The sequence below is a fragment of the Pongo pygmaeus genome, chromosome 3 (assembly GCF_028885625.2).
Source record: "Pongo pygmaeus isolate AG05252 chromosome 3, NHGRI_mPonPyg2-v2.0_pri, whole genome shotgun sequence".
Lineage (NCBI taxonomy): Eukaryota > Metazoa > Chordata > Mammalia > Primates > Hominidae > Pongo > Pongo pygmaeus.
This window is the reverse complement of record NC_072376.2, coordinates 169162237-169185633: the sequence shown is the minus strand read 5'-3', so window position 1 is coordinate 169185633 and position 23397 is coordinate 169162237. Positions and strand designations below refer to the sequence as shown.

At 35.4% G+C, this 23397-nt stretch overlaps 1 long non-coding RNA gene across 1 annotated transcript; it reads left to right on the top strand.

The window, feature by feature from the left end:
• Positions 1–3807: 3807 nt before the first annotated feature.
• Positions 3808–22018, top strand: LOC129034841 (uncharacterized). The gene is made up of 4 exons (XR_008502031.1): positions 3808–3927; positions 4980–5037; positions 20676–20725; positions 21734–22018. It is a non-coding gene; the product is annotated as an uncharacterized LOC129034841 (long non-coding RNA).
• Positions 22019–23397: the final 1379 nt, after the last annotated feature.

Genomic DNA, 23397 nt, shown 5'->3' with positions numbered 1-23397 from the left:
TGCCTGATTACTCCAGCCAGAACTTCCAAAACTATATTGAATAGGAGTGATGAGAGAGGGCGTCCTTGTCTTGTGCCAGTTTTTAAAGGAAATGCTTCCAGCTTTTGCCAATTCAGTTGATGCCGACTGTGGGTTTGTCTTAAATAGCTCTTATTATTTCAAGGCACGTCGCTTCAATGCCTAGTTTATTGAGTTTTTTTTTTTTTTAACATAAAGAGGTGTGGAATTTTATTGAAAGTCATTTCTGCATCTATGGGGATGATTGTGTGGTTTTTGTCTTTAGTTCTGTTTATGTGATGAATCACATTTATTGATTTGCTTATTTTGAACCAACCTTATATCCCAGAAATAAAGCCTACTTGATCGTGGTGGATAAGCTTTCTGATTTGCTGCTGAATTTGGTTTGCCAGTATTTTGTTGAAGATTTTTACATTAATGTTCATCAAGGATATTGGCCTGAAATTTCCTTTGTTGTGTCTCTGCCAGGTTTTGGTATCAGGATGAGGCTAGTCTCATAGAATAAGTTGGGGAGAAGTCCCTCCTCCTCAATTTTTGGGAATAGTTTCAAAAGGAATGGTACTTTGTAGTAGGCTCTTCTTTGTATATCTGGTAGAATTTGACTGTGAATCTGTCTGGTTCTTGGCTTCTTTTGGTTGGTAGGCTATTAGTGATTCAATTTCAAATCTCATTATTGGTCTGTTCAGGGAATCAAATTCTTCTTGACTGAGTATTGGAAGGGTGTATGTGTCCAGGAATTTATCCATCTATTCTAGGTTTTCTTGTTGGTGTGCATAGTAATCTCTGATAGTTATTTGTATTTCTGTGGGTTCAGTGGTAATATCCCCTTTGTCATTACTGATTGTGTTTATTTGGATCTTCTCTCTTTTCTTCCATATCACTCTAGCTAGCAACCTATCTTAATAATTTTTTCAAAATGCCAACTCCTGGATTCATTGATCTTTTGAATGTTTTTAGGTGTCTTGATTTCCTTCAGTTCAGTGCTGATTTTAGTTAATTTTTGCCTCTGCCAGCTTTGGGATTGGATTGTTCTTGCTTCTCCAGTTCTTCTAGTTTTGATATTAAGTTGTTAATTTGAAATCTTTCTAACTTTTTGATGTGGGCATGTAGTTCTATAAATTTCCTTCTAAACAGTGCCTTATCTGTGTCCCCGAGATCCTGGTATGTTGTCTCTTTGTTCTGATTAGTTTCAAAGAACTTCTTGATTTCTGCCTTAATTTCATTATCTACCCAAAAGTCATTCAGGAGCAGGTTGTTTAATTTCCACATAGTTGCATTGTGTTGAGTGATTTCTTTTCGGTCTTGATTTCTGTTTTTATTGTGCTGTGGTGCAAGAGTGTGTTTGGTATGACTTCTGTTCTTTTGCATCTGCTGATAACTATTTTATATCTAATTGTGTGGTGATTTTAGAATATGTACCACATGGTGATGGGAAGAATAATGCATCTGTATACATCTATCAGACTCATTTTGTTCAATGTTGAGTTCAGGTCCTGAATATCTTTGTTAATTTTCTGCCTCAGTGTTCTGACTAATACAGTCAGTGGGGCATTGAAGTCTCTCACTATTATTGTGTGAGAGTTGAAGTCTGTTGGTAGGTCTCTAAGAACTTGCTTTATGAATCTGAGTGCTCTTGTGTTGGGTGTATCTATATTTAGGTTAGTTAAGTCTTCTTACTGAATTTAATTCTTTACCACTATGTAATGCCCTTCGTCTTTTTTTGATCTTTGTTGGTTTAAAGTCTGTTTTGTCTGAAGTTAGGATTGGAACCCCTGCTTTTTTCTGATTTCTATTTTCTTGGTAGATTTTCCTCCATCCCTTTAAGCCTATGGATGTCATTGTGTGTGAAATGGGACTCTCGAAGATAGCATACCATTGGGTCTTGCTGTTTTATCCAGCTCGCCAGATTAGTACTGTACTAAATGCCTTTTAAATGGGGCATTTAGCACATTTACCTTCAAGAATAGTATTGATATGTGTCGATTTGAACCTGTCATTGTGGTTTTAGCTGGTTATTATGCCAGTTTGTTTGTGAGGTTGGTTTATAGTATCACTGCTCTGTGTTCTTAGATGTGTTTTTGTAGTGGTTGGTAACTTTCTTTCCTTCCATAATTAGTGCTCCTTTCAATATCTCTCATAAAGCAGGTCTGATGATAACAAACTCCCTTAGTATTTGCTTATCTGGAAAGGATCTTATTTCTCCTTCACTTAGGAAGCTTATTTTGGCTAGATATGAAATTTTTGGTTGAAGATTTTTTCTTTAAGAATATTGAATACAGGCCTCCATTCTCTTCTGGCTTGCAGGGCTTCTACTGAGATGTCCACTGTTAGCCTGATGAGATTCCCTTTGTAGGTGACCTCCCCTTTCTCTCTAGCTGTCTTTAACATTCTTTCTTTCATTTCAACCTTGTAAAACTTGATTACTATGTGCCTTGAGGATGATCTTCTTGTGTGGAATCTTGCAACGGTTCTCTCTATTCCCTGAGTTTGACTCTTGGCCACTCTAGCATGGTTGGGGAAGTTTTCATGGACTCTATACTGAAATATGTTTTTCAAGTTATTTGCTTTCTCCCTCTCCCTTTCTGAGATGCCAGTGATTCATGAATTTGGACTCCTTACATAATCCCGTATTTCTCCAAGGTTTTGTTCATTGCTTTTCATTCTTTTTTTTCTTTATTTTTGTTTGGCTGTCTTATTTCGGAGAACCAGTCTTCAAGTTCCAAGATTTTTCCTCAGCTTGGTCTATTCTTTTATCAATACTTGTGATTGCATTGTGAAATTCTTGTAGTGTGTTTTTCAGGTCTATCGGACCAGTGAAGTTCTTCTTTTTTAACAGCTATTTCATCTGTCAGCTCCAGTATCATTTTATTGTGATTCTTAATTTCCTTGGATTGGTTTTTGCTGTTCTCCTGAATCTCACTGATCTTCGTTCCAATCCATATTCTGAATTATATTTCTGTCATTTTAGCCAAGTCAGTCTGGTTAAGAACCTTTGTTAAAGAACTAGTGTGGTTATTTGGAGGACACAGGACACTGGCCATTTGAATTGTTGGAGTTCTTGCATTGGTTCTTTCTCATCTCTGCATGTGGCTATTCCTCCAACTGCTAGGCTGTCGAAGTAGTCAGGCAGCAGCAGGGTGGTTGTGCTGAAGTATCAGGCCAGGCAGCCCTGCTCAGTGAGGAGAAGTGAGGATGGGGGCATGCATGGAGAACAGTCCAGCTACTTTTCTATGAAATGGGTGCTCTGTCCTGGGGGTCTTGACCAGTCCATAATCCTGGGTACTCTCCAGAGCCTGGAGACAGCAAGGGCAAGGGCTGTGAGAAAGCAAAGATGGCAACCTGCTCCTCCTACTGGGTACTCTGTCCCAGGAAGTTGCAGAGTTGCTACTGGCTTGATAGTTCCAGTTGGAGGTGGCTGAAGACCCAGGTTGGGAGGACCAACCCAGGGAGGAGATATGGGATCAGGGACCCATGTAACAAGCAGTCAGGCTACTTTTCCATAGGGCTGCTGCAGTATGCTGGCAATCCACTCTAGTCCCTAGTTACCTCAGCTTTTCTAGTACCTGAAGGCATCTTCAGTGAAGGCTGCAAAACAGCAAAGATGGTGGCCTGCCCATCCATCTGGGAACTCCACCCCAGGGAGATACAGATCTGTTGCCAGCCTGAACACACTGGCAGTGGTGGCTGGAAACCTCGGTAGGGAGTTCCCACCCAGTGGGAAGGAAGGGGATGAGGGACCTACATTATAGAGCACTCTGGCACTTTTCTGTAGAGCAGCTGTGCTGTGCTGGGGGGTCTGCTCCAGCCCCCAGTCACCTTAGACTCTCCAAAGCCTGAAGGTGACAGTGGCTAAAGCTGCAAAACAGCAAAGATCATGGCCCTCCCCTCCCTTTGGGAGCTCCATCCCAGGTAGGTTTGGAATTGCTGCTAGCTGGAAAACACCTGTGGGGGTGGTTGTAGACCTTGGTTGTGGGATTCCACTCAGTGAAGAGAAATGGGTTCCAGGGTCTGTATGAAAAAGCAGTCTGGCTGCCTCTTCATAGAGCTACTGTGCTGTGCTGGGAGACCGCTTCAGTTCCTAGACACCTTGAATTCTCCAGAACCTGAAGGCATCAATGACTAAAGCTGCAAAATAGCTAAGTGGGCAGACTGCCCCTCCCTCTGGAATTTGTGTCTCAGGGAAATGTAATGTTGCTACTCATGGCTAGCTGGAGTTCCAAGCCACAGGGTCTTATCCTGCAAGATGCCATGGAAGCAAGGCCTGCAGACTGTGGCTGCTCAGTCTCCTAGATTCAGCCTCTTCTCTAGGGGTATGTATGGGGGTCTTACCTCCTGTTTTACTGGAGTTGCAGTCACTTTTGCCAGGAACCCTGGGTATCGAAAGCTTCTGGGGCTCCACCTGTGCCTGAGCAGCTGCTCTGCCAAGACTCCACATAGCTTGGCATGTTAGAATGAAGGCCTTGGTGGACTGGGTTTATGAGGGAATCTCCTGACCCAAGAGTTGCAAAGATCCATGGGAGAAGCATGGATCCCCAGGGTTGCTCACTCACTCATTGCTTCCCTGGGTGGAGAGGCTCCTCTGGCTCCATGCCACTCCAAGTGGGCGGTCAACCTATCTTGCCTTGCTCCATCCTCTGCAGGTCAATTTCTTTTCTTAATGAATCCCAATGCATGTACCTAGGTGTTTCAGTTAAAGGTTACTTTCCCCTTCTGTTTCTTTCCATGAGAGTGGCACACACTAACTGCTTCTAGTTGGCCATCTTCTGGCATAGAATTTTCATTTCCACTGCAAGGTGTTTCTGTTTAATTTTTTTCTGTACGTTTTCTTGTAGAATATGTTCTTTCAACTCTTCTTTCATAATTGAGAAATGTACTATTTTGTGTATATTTCTGTGTTTGACATTCTTACAAATAATTTAGGGTTATTAATCTTATGTTGCTTACTCTTTTTTTTCCCTCAGTGCTATGTTCTGGGCATTCATCTATCCTCTCGTCAGCTTTTGATCTATCACATCCTGAGTAAGTATATAAACCAATTCACTTCCTCCACTGCATAGAATTCCTTCTTGTGCATGTAACTTAATTTATATATAAACAATAGTACCCAAGTTATTTTCAGTGCTTTGCTACTATACACAAGCTACAGTGATCATCCTGTTAGTGGTCACTGTAAATATCGGTTAGGTTCCCTAGCAAGTTTAGTCCAATGGGGAAATTGCTGAATCAAAGGAGAAATGATAACTTAATTGTAATGCTTTCTGGAATGATTACATCAGTAGATATTCCATCATTGTTTGAGGGTTTCTTTTCTTTTTTTTTTTTTTTTTTTTGAGATGAAGTCTTACTCTGTCACTCAACCTGGAGTGCAGTGGTGCGATCTTAGTTCACTGCAACCTCCACCTCCTGGATATAAGCTATTCTTCTGCCTCAGCGTCCCCACTAGCTGGGATTACAGGCATGCACCACTGCGCCTGGCTACTTCTTTTGTATCTTTAGTAGAGACGGGATTTTGCCATGTTGGTCAGGTTGGTCTTGAACTCCTGACCTCAAGTGATCCACCTGTATGGCCTCCCAAATTGCTGGGATTACAGGCGTGAGCCACCGTGCCCAGCCAGGTTTCTTGTTTTCCATATAATTAACACATTTACTAATATCCAGCTATCCAATGTTGTCAGTGATAAGTAAACTTGTATCTCTTTGTGTAATTTACTTTTTTCTTTTTTTTTCTGGCTATTACTGAGGTTGCATATGCACATATATGTATTGGTCTTTGAGATTTTTCTTACTTTGAATTGTCTATTTCTTTACCTATTTTATATGAGTTTTCTTATCAATTTAAAGGAGTTCCATGTATAATATATGTGTTCCTCCCTTGTTGACTTTAGATGTTTCAATATATTTAACCAGTCTATCTCTAATTTTTTGTCTATGGCATCCTTAATTAAACAGATTTTTTTGATAGAGTCAAATTAGCCCTAAGTAGCGAAATTATATACAGGGCTATGACAAGGAAACAAAAGGCCCAACGTGAAACCTTTCCCTTCATCCTTTACAGGTTTTGTTTTTGTTTTTTACCATTTCCCACACATATACATCATTATTCAATCACCATTGTCTCTCTACAGGATATGAATAATGTTTCTGTTAATGAGCCAGCCTCTGGGAACCATCACTCTCCTATTGCTTTAAGATTTCTAGGTATAAGAAGTCAGCATTGTATGCCAGTTGGCTATCTTGTTCCCCAAACTTCTTAGAGCCATTGGATTTACCAACTATCTTCCTTTCCTTACCATAATCTATAAATTAAACTAAGATTGTTTTCTTGGAGGACAGCAACAACTTCAAAATTTCAAAACTTCCTCAGTTATTCAATATAAAATTTGGATTGGCATTTGATTCTGTGTAATCACCCATTTTTAAAAATGTTCTACCTATTTACTTGATTTCGTTTATTTGTTCACTATATGCCTTGCCTAAGAACTAAACATGGGCATTCTTCTATATTTTGGTCACAGGATAATTTTTGCCTTTTTCTTTCATTTTTTTTTTTCTGTAAGCAACTTGACCACTGCCATGTTTTCAATTATCTCTATGCATGGAACTTATAGATGTACAAATCTACGTCTGTAATCCTGACCTCTTTTCCTAAGCTTTAAGCACATTTTTTCTATTTTTAAAAAATCACTTCCAACTTGATGGCCTACTAGACATTTAAATATAAAAGATCAGGTGCTTTTGCTTTTCATGTTTTCTTAGCCCCGCTGTGCCTGCTGTGATTCTCCCTACCATCCGGTTTTCAAATCTAGTCATTTTCTTTTTCTGCTCCACTACTCAATTAAGTAGTGAGCATTCAAGAAGTATAGATACCCTCATTGATTCTCATGACATTTTCTTCATTGTATTTTTAGGATAAAACTCTCGATCTGGCTGCCTACTCCAGTAGCAGACATAACCTTATTTTTTAAATTGAACTTTGCATTCAGATAGATGCATATTCAGATGCAGTTGTAAGAGTCAATATAGAGTCTCCTCTATACTTCACTCAGTTTCCCCTACTGATAACATTTTGCAAAACTGTAGTGTAATGCTGCAACTACAATACTGACATTGATACAAAGTAGTCATTCAGATTTCTGCAGTTTTACTTTTGTGTTTATTCAGCGCTATATAATTTTGATGTTATTTGTTTTTAACTTTTAATCAAAACTTTATTTTTAGACAAGTTGTAGATTCATAGCAAAATTGAGCAGAAGTACAGAGATTTCCCACATATACCCTGTCCCCACACATGCACAACTTCTTCCACTGTCAACAACTTCCACCATAGTGGTACATTTGTTACACTCTGTGAAGCTGCATTGAGACATCATCACCTAAATTATCTAGTTTACATTAGCATTCACTCATGATATTGTAAATTCTATAGGTATTGACAAATGCTTATTGACAAATATCTGCCATCATAATATCATACAGAATAGTTTCACTGCCTTAAAATTACTTGTGCTCTGCCTATTCATCCCTCCTTCTCCCCATACCCCAGCAACCACTGGTATTTTTAGTCTCCATAGTTTTGCATTTTCCAGATTGTCATATAGCTAGAATTACACGGTATGCGTATAGTAGCCTTTTCAGATGGGCATATTTCACTTAGTAACATGCATTTAAGTTTTCTCCATGTATTTTCATAGAGAAAAACTTTTCAATTTTTTTTAGTATTGAACAATATTCCCTTGTCTGGTTGTACCATAGTTTATTTATCCAATCACCTATTAGAGGACAATTTGGTTGATTCCAAGTTTTGGCAGCTATAAATAAAGCAACTATAAACATCCCTGTGCAGGAATTTCTGTTGGCAAAAGTTTTCAATTTATTTGGATAAATACCAAGGAGTACAATTGCTAGATTACATAGTATAAGTATGTTTAGCTTTATAAGAAACTATCAAAGTGTCTTTCGAAGTGGTTGTACTATCTGCATTCTCACCAGCATTGAATGAGAGAGTCTCTTTACATCCTCACCAGCATATGGTATTATCGATGTTTTGGATTTTGGCCATTCAGGTATGTATGTAGTAGAATCTTATTTTCATTTTAATTGCAATTTCCTAATAACATGATGTTAAACATCTTTTCAAATGCTTATTTGCCATCTGTGTGTCTTCTTTGATGGGGTGAACAGACATTCAAGTCTTTTACTCACTTTGAAACTAGGTTGTTCATTTTCTTATTGCTGAGTTTTAGGAGTTTTTGTATATTTTGGATAAAGGTTCTTTATCAGGTGTGTCTTATGCAAATATTTTCTCTTGGTCTGTAGATTGTCTTCTTTTTCTCCTGACATTGTCTTTCACAGAGCAGAAGTTGTTAATTAAGTTCAGTTTTTAAATTATTTATTTAAATGGATGGAGCCTTTGGTGTTTTACCTAGGAAGTCATCTTACTGAACACCACATAGGTATAGTTTTGCATTTTACATTTATGTCTATAATCCATTTTGAGTTAATATTTTTGAAGGATTAAGGTCTGTGTGTAGATTTCTTTGTACATAGATGTCCAGTTGTTAAGCACCATTTATTGAGAAGACTAACTGCTTCATAATATTGCCTTTTCTCCTTTGTCAAAGACTGGTTGACTAGATTTATTTCAGTCTATTTCTGAGCTCCTGTTCTGTTAGTCTATTCAGCAATTAGTTGATCAATTAGTCTATTTTTTCACCAATACCACATTGTCTTGATTATTGTTTCTTTATAATAAGGCCTTTGTTTAACCATGTTTTGAAGTATAATACTCAAAATCTGCACATCTGTAATGAATATAATAAAATCTAAATGAGTTTGGATATATGAATTGATTCATTGCATACATTGTGTAACGTTGAATGTATGCATACAGCTATAAAACCATCACCACTATCAAAGTAACCTTGAAAAGTTTCCTTATGCATCTCCCTTTTCAATAGAAGGTTTATAATTGTCAGTTTTTTTATTTAGTTATTCTCCTTCAATATTGCATTGACTATTCTAAATCTTTTCACTCTCTATATATGCATCAAAATCAGTTTGTTGATATTCAAAGAATAACATGCCAGGATTTTGATTATGATTACATTGAACCTATAGATAATGTTGGGAATAACTGATATCTTGACAATATTGAGTCTTCCTATCTATGAACATGAAATATCTCCATTTATTTAGCTTTTCTTTGATATCTTTTATCAGAGTTTGTTTTTGTTTTTGTTTTTTTGAGATGCAGTCTTGCTCTGTCGCCCAGGCTGCAGTGCAGTGGCATGATCTCGGCTCACTGCAAGCTCTGCCTCCTGGGTTCACGCCATTCTCCTGTCTCAGCCCCCTGAGTGGCTGGGACTACAGGCACCCACCAACATGCCCGGCTAATTTTTGTATTTTTAGTAGAGACGGGGTTTCACTGTGTTAGCCAGAATGGTCTCAATCTCCTGACCTCGTGATCCACCCGCCTCGGCCTCCCAAAGTGCTGGGATTACAGGTGTGAATCAGAGTTTTATAGTTTTTCTCATATAGGTCTTGAACATATTTTGTCAGATTTATATCTAACTAATCCATTTTTGGAGGGGGATGCTGAGTAAATATTATTATGCTTCTAATTTCAAATTCTGCTTGTTTATTGTTGTATGTAAGAGAGCAATTGGCTTTCTTATGTTAACATTATATACTGCAACCTTGTTAGGATTACTTATTAGTTTCAAAAGCTTTTTTTGTAAATTCTTTCAGATTTTCTAGTTAGATGACCATGCCATCTTCAAACAAATACTGTTTTATTTTTTCCATTCCAATCTATATATTTATTTATTTATTTTTCTTGTCTTATTGCACTAGCTAGGACTTCCAATATTATGTTAAAAAGGAATGATGAGAGGAGATACCCTTGCCACTTTGTTCCTGATCTTAGTGGAAAAGCTTCTAGTTTCTCAGCATTAAATATGGTATTAGCTGTAAGATTTTTGTAGGTGTTCTTTATCAAATTGAAAAAGTTCTGATATACCTCTAGTACAGTGAGAGTTTTAATTATGAATGAATGTGAAATTTTGTCAAATGCTTTTTTTGAAACCTATTGATAAGATCATGTGATTTTTTTCTAGTTAGTGCATTGATATGATGGTTTACATTGATGTTTGAAATTTGAATGAGCTTTGCATACTGGGATAAATTGCACTTTGTCAAGGTGTATAATTCTTTTTCTATACTGTTGGTTTTAATTTGATAATATTTTGTTGAGGATTTCTGTGTCTATTAATAAAAAAGATTGGTTTGTAGTTTTATTTTCTTGCAATGTCTTTGGCAGGTTTTCGTTTTAGGGTAATGCTGATTTCACAGAATGAGTTATTCAGTATTTCCTCTTCATCTGTTTTCTGAAAGAGACTGTGGAGAATTGATATAATTTGTTTCTTAAATGTCTTGTTGAATTCACCAGTGCACCCATCTAGACCTGGTGCTTTCTGTTTTGGAAAGTTATTGATTACTGATGCAATGTCTTTAATAGATACAAGCCAACTCATATTTTCTATTCTTTCTTTTGTGAGTTTTGGCAAATTATGTCATTCAAGGAATTCATTTGTTTTATTTGAGATATCAGATTTGTGAGTGCACAGTTGTTCAGAATGTTCTTTTGTTATCCTTTTAATGTTCATAAGCATGTAGTGATGTCCCCTCTTTCATTTCTGATATTAACAATTTGTGTTTCTCTTTTTGGCTTAGTTAGGCTTGCTAGGGCAAGAGGCTCACTGACTTAACTGATCTTTTTATAGAATCAGCTTTTAGGTTTTGTTGATACTCTGTATTGATTTCTTGTTTAATTTCATTGATTTCTGCTCTAATTTTTATTAACTCTTCTCTTCTTCCTACTTTGTATTTAATTTGCTCTTCTTTTCTAGTTTCCAAAAGGGAAAAATTAGATGACTGATTTTAGATGATTATTTCTAATATATGCATTCAGTGGCATAAATTTCCCCATAAGCACTGCTTGCATTACATCTCACAAATTATGATGAGTTTTATTATTATTTTCATTTAGTTCAACTTATTTTTTAGTTTCTCTTAAGATTTCTTCTTTGACTCATGTGTTATTAGAAGTGTGTTGTTTAATCTCTATGTATTTTAGAATTTTCCAGTTATCTTTCTGTTATTGATTTCTAAATTGATTTCCATTATAGATTCCATCATGATCTGAGAGCAGACATAGGATTTATTCTTTTAAATTTATTAAGGTGTGACTTACATAATACATTCTAAATTGGTGAATATTCCATGTGAGCTTGAGAAGAATGTGCATTCTGCTGTTTTTCAATGGGGTAATCAATAGATGCCACATATTTCTAGTTGATGGATGAGTTATTGAATTCCAGTTATTGAGTTCAACTGTGTTCTTACTGAGTTTTTGACTGCTGAATCTATTCATTTCTGAATGGGATCTCCAACTATAATAGTGGACTCATTTATTTTTTCTTGCAACTATGTCAGTTTTTGGTTGTCTCATCTATTTTGACACTTTCTTGTTAAACACATATACTTTAAGGCTTGTTATATCTTCTTGGCGTATTACCTCCATTATCAATATATAATGTCTCTGTTTATCTCTGATAACTTTACTTGCTCTGAAGTCTGCTCTAAATTTAACATAGATATTAAAATTAACAGATACTGTGCTTTTTTAAAATTAGTGCTAGCAAGGTATATTTTCCTTCACTCATTTACTTTCAATGTGTACGTGTCTTTGTATTCAAAGTGGGTTTCTAATACATGACATAGAGTTGAATCTTCTTGTTTGATATACTCAATCTTTGTCTTTTCATTAGTGTATTTAGACTTGATATTTAAGATTAATATTGATATAGTTCAATTAATTTCTCCCATATTTGTTCATGTTTTCTGTTTGTTTTCCTTTTCATTTTGTCTATTTTTGTTTTCACACTTTTTCTCTTTTTTACAGTTTTATTATTATTTTTTTTAATTATCATAAATACATAATAGTTGAACATATTTATGGGGTAGCTGTGAAATTTTGATCCAAGCATAAAACGTGTACTGCCTAAATCAGAGTAATTGGGATATCCATCAACTCAAGCATTTATCGTTTCTTGGTGTCAGGAGTGTTCCAATTCTACTCTTTTTGTTATTTTGAAATAAAAGTTATTGTTAGCTACAGTTGTCCTATTTTGCTACCAAATACTAGGTTTTATTCCTTCAATTTAATTTTTTTTTCCCATGAAATATAGCCTTTTATCACTCTCCCACCTACTACTCTTTCCAGCCTGTGGTAACCATCATTCTACTTTAACTCCATGAGATAAACTTTTTTAGCTTTCACATATGAGTGACAACATGTGATATTTGTCTTTCCATGCTTGGTTTATTTCATTTAACATAATAATTGGTCCCATCCATGTTGCTAAAAATGATAAGATTTCATTAATTTTATGTCTGAATAATTCCATTTTGTATATCTACATTTGCTTTATTCATTAACCCACTGCTGGACACTTAGGTTGATTCCATATATTGGCTATTGTGACGGTGGATTATATGGTAGTTCTACTTTTAGTTTTTTGAGGAATCTCCAAATTGTCTTCCATACTGGCTGTACTAATTTATATTATCACCAGCAGTGTATGAGGGCTCCCCTTTCTTCACACATGCCAGCTTTGCCTGTCTTTTGATAAAAGCCATTTTAACTGGAGTGAGATGATATCTCATTTTAGTTTTGATTTGCACTTCTCTGACAATTAGTGATGTTGAGCATTTTTCCATATATCTGTTGGCCATTTGTATGTCTCATTTTAAGAATGCCTATTCTGATATCTTTTCCATTTTAAACGAGATTATTTGACTTTTTGCTATTGAGTTGTTTAAGCTCCTTATATTCAGGTTATTAATCCCCTGTCAGATGGGTAGTTTGTAAATATTTTCTCACATTCTGTGGTTTGCCTCTTCACTTTGTTGAATATTCTCTTTGCTGTGCAGAAGCTTCGTAGCTTGAAGAGAAGGATTAAAAACCATATGATCATTTCAATAGATGCCGAAAAGCATTTGATAAAATTCAATATCCCCTCATGGTAAAAACTCTCAAAAAACTGAGTATTGAAGAAACCTACTTCAAGACAATAATAACTGTATATGACAAACTTATAGCTGGTATCATACTGAAGGAGAACAACAGAAAGCCTTTCCTTTTTATTTATTTATTTATTTATTTATTTATTGAGACAGAGTCTTGCTCTGTCACCCAGGCTACAGTGTGGTGGCATGATCTCGGCTCACTGCAGCCTCAGCCTACCTTGTTCAAGTGATTCTCCTGCTTCAGCCTCTCAAGTAGCTGGGATTACAGGTATGCGCCACCACACCTGGCTAATTTTTGTATTTTTAATAGAGACGGGGTTTCACCATGCTGGCCAGGCTAGTCTCGAACTCCTGACCTCAGGTGATCCACCAACCTTGGCCTCCCAAAGTGCTGGGATTAGAGGCATGAGCCAGTGTGCCTTGCTGAAACAAGATAAGGATGCCCACTTTCACCCTTTTATGTAACATAATACAGGAAGTCCTAGCCAGAGAAATTACATAAAGGAAAGAAATAAAAGGCGTCCAAATTGGAATGGAAGAAGTCAAATTATTCTTGTTTGCAGATTATATAATCTTAATTTCAGAAAAACCTAAAGATTCCACAAACAAAACCATTAGAACTAATAAACAAATTCAGTAAAGTTGCAGGATACAAAATCAACATACAAAAAAGAATAGCATTTCTGTATGCCAACAGCAAACAGTCTGAAATAGAATCTATGAAAGTAATACCATTTACGATAGCCACAAACAAAATAAAATACATAGTAATAAACTTAACCAAAAATTGAAAGATCTCTACAATGAAAACTATAAAACATCACTAAAAGAGATGGAAGAAGACACCAAAAAAAGAAAAGATATTCCATGACGATGAACCGAAGAATCAATGTTATTAAAATGTTCATTCTACCCAAGGCAATGTATAGATTCAATGCAATCCTTATCAAAATACCAATGACATTCTTCACAGAAATAGAAAACATAAGACTAAAATGTATATGGAATCAGAAAAGGCCCAGAATAGCTAAGGCAACCCTGAGCTAAAAGAACAAAGCTGAAGTCATCATGTTACTAAACTTCAAATTATACTACAAAGTTATAGCAATCGAAACATTGTAGTACATATGTGCAAACAGACACATAGACCAACAGAACAGAATAGAGAACTTAGAAATAAAGCCACACATTTTCATTCAAATCACTTTTGACCGAGGTATTAAAAACATGCATTGGAGAAAGGACAGTTTCTTCAACAAATAGCTTGGGGAAAACTGGATATCTATATGCTGGAGGATGAAACTAGACTGCTATTTCACACATATATGTATACATAATTGAATACATTGTTGCTATTATTATTATTGTTATCTGTTAGATCAACTAAGGAAAAGAAAAGTTAGTACTTTACCTTTACTTATGCATTTTCTGGTGCTGTTCCTTTATTTATGTTGATCTGAATTTCTGACCTATATAATTTTCTTCCCTATGAAGAACTTCTTTTGCAAGGCAGGTTTACTAACAAAAAAAATCCCTTAATTTTTATTTTTCTGAGAAAATCCTTATTGCTCCTTTACTTTTGAAGAATAACCTCACGAGGTGCAGAGTTTTAAGTTGGTGGGTTTTATCTCTTAACACTTAAAATATTTTATCCCACTCTCTTCTTGCTTGCTTCCTTGTTTCTCAGGAGAAGTCAGTTGTAGTTCTCTGCTCCTCTACAGGTGAACTGTTTTTTTCCTCTGGTTTCTCCCAAGATTTTTTTCATCTTTGATTTTCTAAGTTTTTATATGATAGGCCAAGATGTACTTTTTTGGCATTTATTCTTCTTGGTATTTTCTGAGATTTCTGGATCTGTAGTTTGGTGTCTGACATTAATTTAGGGAATTTGTCATTTTTGCATCCATATTGCTTTAGCTCCTATCTCTCCTTCTCTTTCCAGTATTATCATTATGTATAAGTTACATCTATTTATAGTTATACCACAATTCTTGGACATTGTGTTCTGTTCTTAGCATTTTAATCATTGTTTTTTTTTTTTAAATTCCTGGTCTGATAATTCCAACATTCCTGCCATATCTGAATATTGTTCTGATGATTGTCTGGTCTCTTCAAACAGTTCTTTTGCCTTTCAGTGTGTCTTGTTAATTTTCTTATTACACCTTGTTGAAAGGTGGATGTGTTGTGCCAGGTAAAAGAAACTTCTATAAACAGGCTTATAGTAATAAAGTGGTAAAAAGGGAGTGGAGAGGAAGTGATCTATAGTCCTACTATTACATCTCAGTCTTACGGTAATCCCATGCCTCTGGACTGCAGACTTTTCTCAGTCTCCCTACTCCCCACATTAGGTGAGACAAAATGACTAGAGGGGCTACAGTTGGGTATTTCCCTACCCTTAGGTAGATTAAGCTCTGATATAATCCCAGCAGGTTAGGTTCTGGTTAATTAGTTTCTTTTGAGGGTAGGCCTAATTAAGAAGAAGAGAATTCTCTGGTGTGTTTCAAAATGTTTCCTATTCCCCTTCCCTTGCCAGAAGCGTGAGGGGATTTTTCTCCGGTATTCACTGTTAGGATCTGGTAGAATTCCTGGAAATAAAAGTTTTAAGAGTCTGAGGGTCCCCCTAGATTTTTTAACTCTCAGACTTGCACACTCTGAGCCTCCAGCTATCCATCAACTACTGTTCAGATTTTTCTAACCCAGCACTGTTGCTATGAAGGTTTCTACTAACGGATTTCTACTCTAATAAGCTGTGATTCTCTGTATGTACCTATCTCTCCAATTGTTGGGGCAGTAGATTTGTCCTGTGACCCCACTTGTCTGATGGATCTAAGAAGAGTTTTTAATGTTTTAGTTTGTTCGGCTTTTTATCTTTTGTTAGGACTGAGTGAAGACTTCTAAACTCCTTAGGTGCTTGACCAGAAACCAGAAGTCTATAACTTTATAAACATACAAACATTTGGTTTGGTCTGTTTCTTCCCCCTTTGAATTTCTTTACTAAACTTGTCAAATTTTGTCCAGGCTTCATGATTAACCTAAAAATACTACCTAATATCTGACACTTGATCTCCCAACTTAGACATAATTTGTTTTCATTTTTAAATTTATATCTACTATATTTTAAGGTACTTATTAATTTTGACTCCTGTGGGAAGTGTACATGAAGCTAAGCATGTATTTAGATTAAGTGCTAATTAGTCAAATAAGACTTCCCAGAAAAAGTAGAATTTTAACTGGTTCTGAAGAATTAGTCATATACTGACCAAACGGTCTCTGACAAATAATTTGACATTTTTGGTATTTTGAGAACACTATATTCAAAATGCACTTTTAAATAAGCTTTCTCTTATGTGCTTTATAACTGGGGTTGACAAGCTACAGCCAGTGGACCAAATCCAGCCACTGACTATCTTTGTAAGTAAAGTTTCACTGGAATATAACTACTTCAGATTATTACCAAGACTGTACGTCCTGCAAACCTGAATATTTACTATCTGGCACTTTATAGAAAAATCCTGAGGACCTCTGCTTTAAAAGTATAAATGGAACATAGACTGAGAGCCCTTTGGGATCTAAAAATCCCCAGCAATACAAATTCCAAGTTTGTATTAGTTTTTTTACTTTTGTTAATCTGTATTGCTCCTCAAAGTCTGAGTCCCTGAATGGCAGCATTGACATCACCTGGGAAAGAAGTATAAACTTTCCATTGTGTAAGATGAATAAACTTGGAGATCTGATTGAATGTATAGCTTTTTGAAAATGCTAATACTGAAGTTTCTATAAGACTTTGAGAATAATCATCTCTCTATAGATAACATCTATAGATAATCATCTCTATAGATAACAGAATAGTTTGTATACTTGAAATTTGCTAAGATAATAGATTCTAAGTGTGCTCACTACATCAAAAACATGGTAAATATGTAAGGCAATGAATATGTTAATTAGCTTGATTATGGTCATTATTTCACAAAACATACCTATACCAAATCAAGTTGTACATTTTAAATATACACCATTATTTTTCAAAACTAAAAAATCAGAATTGTATATTCTGAAGTCCTATGCCCGATCTACTGAACTAGAATTTACCTCTTAAAATGCAGTTGATATGCACAGAATGGTTTGAAAAATTCTACTTTAAAGAGTGTCAATTGAAGAACCAGCATCCAAACTCAGATTTTAGCTGACTGCCTGAATTTGGCTTCTGCTGCTGTCGCTTACTATCTCTGAGGCCATAAATAAGCAACTTAAATTCCCTGTGGTTCAGCTTCCTATTTGTAAAATGCAACTAGTGTTGTTATATGTATCTCAGTGTCATTTCAGTGATAAATGAGTTAGTGTGTGTGTGTGTGTGTGTATATATATATATACACATTATATACATAATATATATAACTCATTTATGTATACAATATTTGGAACAGCACTTAATATATGCTATGACATAATAAATACTCAATATATTATCATTACTATTACTATTTAAATACATAGAATCTTTATTTTTAAAATGTGACTGGCAAGCCAACTGGCTTAGATCAATTAGCAAATTATTGGTTAATTAATAACAGTGCCTCAGAAGAAAGGTGCTAGCAGATTCAACTCTAAATCAAAGCCTTTAAATTTTTTTAACTATAATTAACCAGCATAGGACTTAGAGATGATTTTTTTCAAAGTCTTATAGAAACTTTAGTATTAGCTTTTTCAAAAGTTTTTATCTGAGTTAAAATGGCTAAGCAATAAGATTCCAAAACTTTTCTTAACTGATTTGACAAGTGAGAATATTTCAAAAGTGTCTACTTCCATCAGCCATAATCACTACTTTTCTGGAATGTGTTTATATCTAATATCACTTTGACTGACAGTGAAATGGCCCCTACCTGAACTAGAACTCCTGAGGAGAAATGCCTCCAAAAAAGCTACTGCTCTCAGGAGTGTCTAGATGACACATGTTTAGTTTAGTTATAGGTTAAAGGTTATTTCATGGGCACCTGTGGATAGTTAAAAGGATAAGTAATTCAATCAGAAGTCATTTAAAATAGAAACCCATTGACTGGGGATTTGGATGAGTCTTTACATCTGCAGAATGAAAAACAACAAAAAATACTATTCATTTTATTTTGAAATAAATCAGCTTTAAATCTGGGATTAGTGAGGAATTTACTATATAGAAGAGAGAGTACTCACTAACAGTATTTTCTTAGAACTGTCACTTCCAAACATATAATTTATTTGAATAATGCTGAGGTTGTATTCCTGAAAATGTGAGATTTATTTAAAGCAGCAAGATCTAAAGTGTAATATCCCAGAAGAGAAATCTTTTTAGTATGTGTTGATGTTGAGAGTGGAGAAGAGTAGAGTTGAGGAGAAAGAGCAGTGAAGTACTCTCATAATGGAGTGTCTAGAGTTGTACCTTCTGATGGGATAGGAACCAGTCACATGTGACCATTTAAATTTAAGTTAAAGGCCAGGTGCGGTGGCTCATGCCTGTAATGCCAGCATTTTGGGAGGTCAAGGTGGGCGGATCACCTGAGGTCAGGAGTTCGAAACCAGCCTGACCAACTAGGTGAAACCCCGTCTCTACTAAAAATACAAAAATCAACCAGGCATGGTGGCCGGTGCCTGTAATCTCAGCTACTTGGGAGGCTGAGGCAAGAGACTTGCTTGAACCTGGGAGGCAGAGGTTGCAGTGAGCCAAGATCGCACCACTGCACTCCAGCCTGGGTGACAAGAGCAAGATTTCACCTCAAAATAAATACATAAAATAAATTTAAGTTAAAAACTAAAATTAAGTTCAATTTTAACATGTGTTCCTCAGGCACACTAACCACATTCCAGAGATCAGTAGTCACAGACAGCTAGTGGCTTCGTTTTGTGAGGTCATAGAAATATTTCAGTGTTTTAAGAAAGTCCTGTTTCATGGTGCTGCTATAGAATATAGCAAAGAATACAAAGGAACAATCTTAGAATGATTTGGTATGGAATAGCAAAGTTCTCTAACATTTTTAGAATTTAAAAGTGTATCTATTCTTTGTAGAAAGCCGAGTAGCAGAATATTCTTTTAAACAAAAAATTCATTGCATTTGGGTGAGATTTCATGTTCTGTGGCATCTAATGATAGACCTCTTACTTTTTTTTAAACTAAAGACATCTTGAGACTTTGGCAGGGGATTGTTGGGGTTTGCCCATGAACCTTTTGATAAAAATATCACATTCATTGTTACAAGTGATTCAGCAACCTTGAAGTCAGTAGCAGTACAATATTTTGGCCTTTATTTCTATAATTTGATTCAGATATTTTGTTCTTGTGATGATAATTCAACACTACTAAAAACAGAATAATCTCATTAGCAAAATAGGTATTGAAATCCAAGTCGATTAAAAATCACTCACTTAATAATAAAAATAGAACAAAAGTATAGTGAGTATAAGGACAACGTGTATATCAAGTTACATTTGGACTTAATTTTGGAGCAAACACGTTTTATTTGGAAATTCTGGAAAAGACTAGGATCAGGCAGCTGAGAGAAAATGAGAAGCTCTGTTCCTCCTTTATCTCACTCTGCTCCCATCAGGACACACTGGGAAGCTCTGACATCAAAGCATTATGAAACCACATTTTAATATCTACCTATTTTTCAAAAACATGAACATTGTGTTCATATTATAAATTTATGATATGCCACAAAGTACCTAAGATTTCTTGTTTTTAATAATACACTGTCAGCAGACGCAGTGGCTTATGCCTGTAATCCCAGCACTTTGGGAGGCTGAGGCGGGCGGATCACCTGAGGTCAGTAGTTCAGGACCAGCCTGGCCAACATGGTGAAACACCATCTCTACTAAAAATACAAAAAATTAGTTGGGAGTGGTGGTGCACGCCTGTAGTTCCAGCTACTCAGGAGGCTGAGGCAGGAGGATCGCTTGAGCCCCGGAGATGCAGGCTTCAATGAGCTGAGATTACACCCTTGTACTCCAGCCTGAGTGACAGATCAAGACTCTGTCTCAAAAAATAAATCAATAAATAAAATAAATAAAAACAATAGTACACTGTCTTCAATAAATGCCACTTTTTAATTTTTATTTTCCACAATTTTGTAGCATTTTATGACAATATATTAGGCATATTAATTGTCGTATTTATGGCTATCACCATCCATACTATAGAATGCATAATTTCTACTGCAGTGTGATAGTGACTCTATATGTAGCTTTTTATGTTTTGCAAAATCCTGTAGGTTAAGATTTTTTCTCTATCAATCAAAAAAATAGTGAGGGCAGTGAGAAACCTATGAAGTCCTCATTTAAAAAGAGAATATTCTCTGTAATCCAAGCACCTGAAAGTTCTTCAATGAGACTTCTCTATCGCTAAAAATAGCTGCAAAATAAATGCAAAGAAATATTTTGTGTGGTATTTACACCTTTTGAGTAGAAGTTACATTTTTTCAGTAGTTCAAAATAAATACAACAAGGATAAAAATGCCCCTTAATGACTTTCTTTATTCTCAGAATTACTTGTTTTAAAAAAGAACCAGATGAATTAAGCTTTATTATGCTCTTATTTCATTCAGCTAAACTTTACCTCAGATACTGCTGATATTTACTGATACAACTGGCTCTGGTAAGTTTTTTAAAAGGACATAAAACTATATTAGATTTGAATATATCCAGGATAACATTTACTTGGAAAGCTGCCGTAATTGTCTAGAATATCCCTAATTAGGTCAACAGAGAACACAGAAACAAAACTCGGTTCATAAAGTGTCATGTTTTTAGAAGCTCTGACAAAGGCAAGTTACGGTTTTGATGCCTTTCTATCCATGTTTGCATAGTCTGTATACAGCTGCACAAAAGAAGCTCCATGCCAAATATGCTCAAAAGAGCCTGTGCCAGAATGAACAGACAATGTCATCACACACAATGATCCTGTGGGTCAGTGTTCTTTTGCAACTTTAACATTAATTACTGTCTTCTAGAAAAACAGAAGAAAAGGAATGGTCATTTTTTTCTGTCATTTCTTATTAAAAATAACATTTCCTCAGGATTATAACAAAATTCTAGAACAAGACCAAGGTGTTGAGTCTTTTTCTCTTCTGAAAATATAACAGCTCCACCTTGAGGTAAAAGTATTTTATCATAGTTTGAGGTTATATTTGAAGTAGAAGGTTGTATTTGGGATGACTAGTGACCAATAATTCCTCATGGCAAAAGAAACAAAGAGCTCCAGAATTATACAAGGGATTTGGAAGCTCATCTTTTGTTCCCACTTTTGGTCAAAAACAACAGGTATTAATTACCTAAGGAGGACAAACTACTGTAATCTTAATGGTCATTTTCAGACTGGAATTTCATGTTGATGAAATTTTATTTGAAGTTATCAAAAAGCAAACTAGAACTTTAAAAATAGATTTACTCCTCTGGTATCCACTGGTGTATAAATTTCTGCCAAGAAAATACACAAATGGAACTTTCTCTTCATAGAACCTACCACTTATATCTTACTGTTGGCAAAATGTTGCTCTGCTTGCATGTAAGATAGTGAAAGATAATATTCTATATACCACTCACTTTCTGAAGCTGAGCCTTAGGTTGATCTTTTCTTGTTTTTCTTTTTGACTCACCTTTCAAGGGTCGAACTTGAAGCTGCAGCAGCAGAAGATATGGAAAAACTAAAATCTTCCTCAAGCAAATATTAGAGTAATTGTCATTATCTCACCATGCTCTTTTCCTGGTTATAAATATGCTAGAAAACATTCTTACTGTAATTTTAATAAAGTGTTTCTCTATGTTTTCTTCTGATTCTTTTTATTATTTTATATGTTATTTGACTATGTAGTCAACTTAGAATTTTTGTGCATATGTGTAAAAGTGACATTGCAAGCTTGTTTTCTATATGAATAAAAACTGTCTCCATACTGCTTATTTGGTCATTACAGGTATAGGAATAAGTCATTTTTTTAATGTTGATCTTGTATTACTGAGCCCTCTTATTAACTTCAACGGTTTTTCAGTAGATTCTTCTAAGTTTTTAAGATAGATGGCCATATCATCTAAAATAACGCTGCCTCTCTTGACTTAATATTGGTAATTGCTTTTATCTAGAAAATCATGCAATTATTATAGAGCGTAGTGAATTTTATAATTCCTTTACTGTTTTTGTATTCCCATTAGATATTAATATTTAGAATTTAACTTTATTTTTTAGTCCCAGGTTAGTTTCACAAGGAGATACAACTGCCACAGACCCACTTTATGGGATTAGTGTCCACCAGCACATGGGACACTGTGGCAGCCTTTGAGTGAATTAGCTGAGTGGCACTTAGTTTGCAACACACGGAATGTAGCATCTGATCACAATTCAAGACATTTGAGAGGGAAGAAAGAAAGGGAGATGGAGAGAAGAATCTAAATAAGATGTTAGCAGTAGCACTCACTTTCATATTCACCAACTGAGGGCTAAGGAAAGCAGCTGGATGCCGAGGCATTAGGAAAAACGTTAGCCTAAGAATGTGCCTGCTATTCAGCTACTAAATTCCATTAAAATGTCCTCATTCTTATGGTCCGTCCTTAACATCTTCTTCCAACAGCTGCAGATGCTCCCTCAGAGCTTGGGTGGGTAGGAAATATATACAGGAAAACATAAAAAATATTTTGGATGTACATTCTCAAAATAGGTGAGGAGGGAATATTTAAATAAACATGGTAAATGTGCTATAATAATTAATAAAATGTATTTGTTTGGTATTGAAATCAATTGTCCTCCAATATATTGGGATATAAAATGCATTTAAAAATATGGTACATTCAGTAGGAATAAATACATACTTTTTTAAAATTTAGAAGCCCTTTTCATACACATTTTTAACAATCACCTCATAATCATGATACTACCTGAAAATTGAAAATAAGAACCATAAATTTTGGATTTAAAAGTGATAGACAAACCCCTATAATTCCTGGTTTCTTTAAACAGAAAGAATGTAAAGTATCAGTAAATACTAGTTATTTTTATAGATGAAAAATTAGCGCAGCTCCAGGGAAGAAACCCTTGGGTCTCAGGTTTTCTAGATGCAAAAGAGAGATAATAAGTACACCTGCAAGGTCTCAATAACTGTGAAGTGATTAAAGACCCTGGGCTGAAAGACGCTCTCAAGAAAAGCATGTGTCAAAACTCACAATGTAACAAGGGGTCCATGAGTATTTGACGGAAATGTACACACTTCTTCTTTTTGCTTGATGTCCAATTAATATGTTTTATTAAACCTGAAGTAAATTTACCCTTAAGCAAAAATT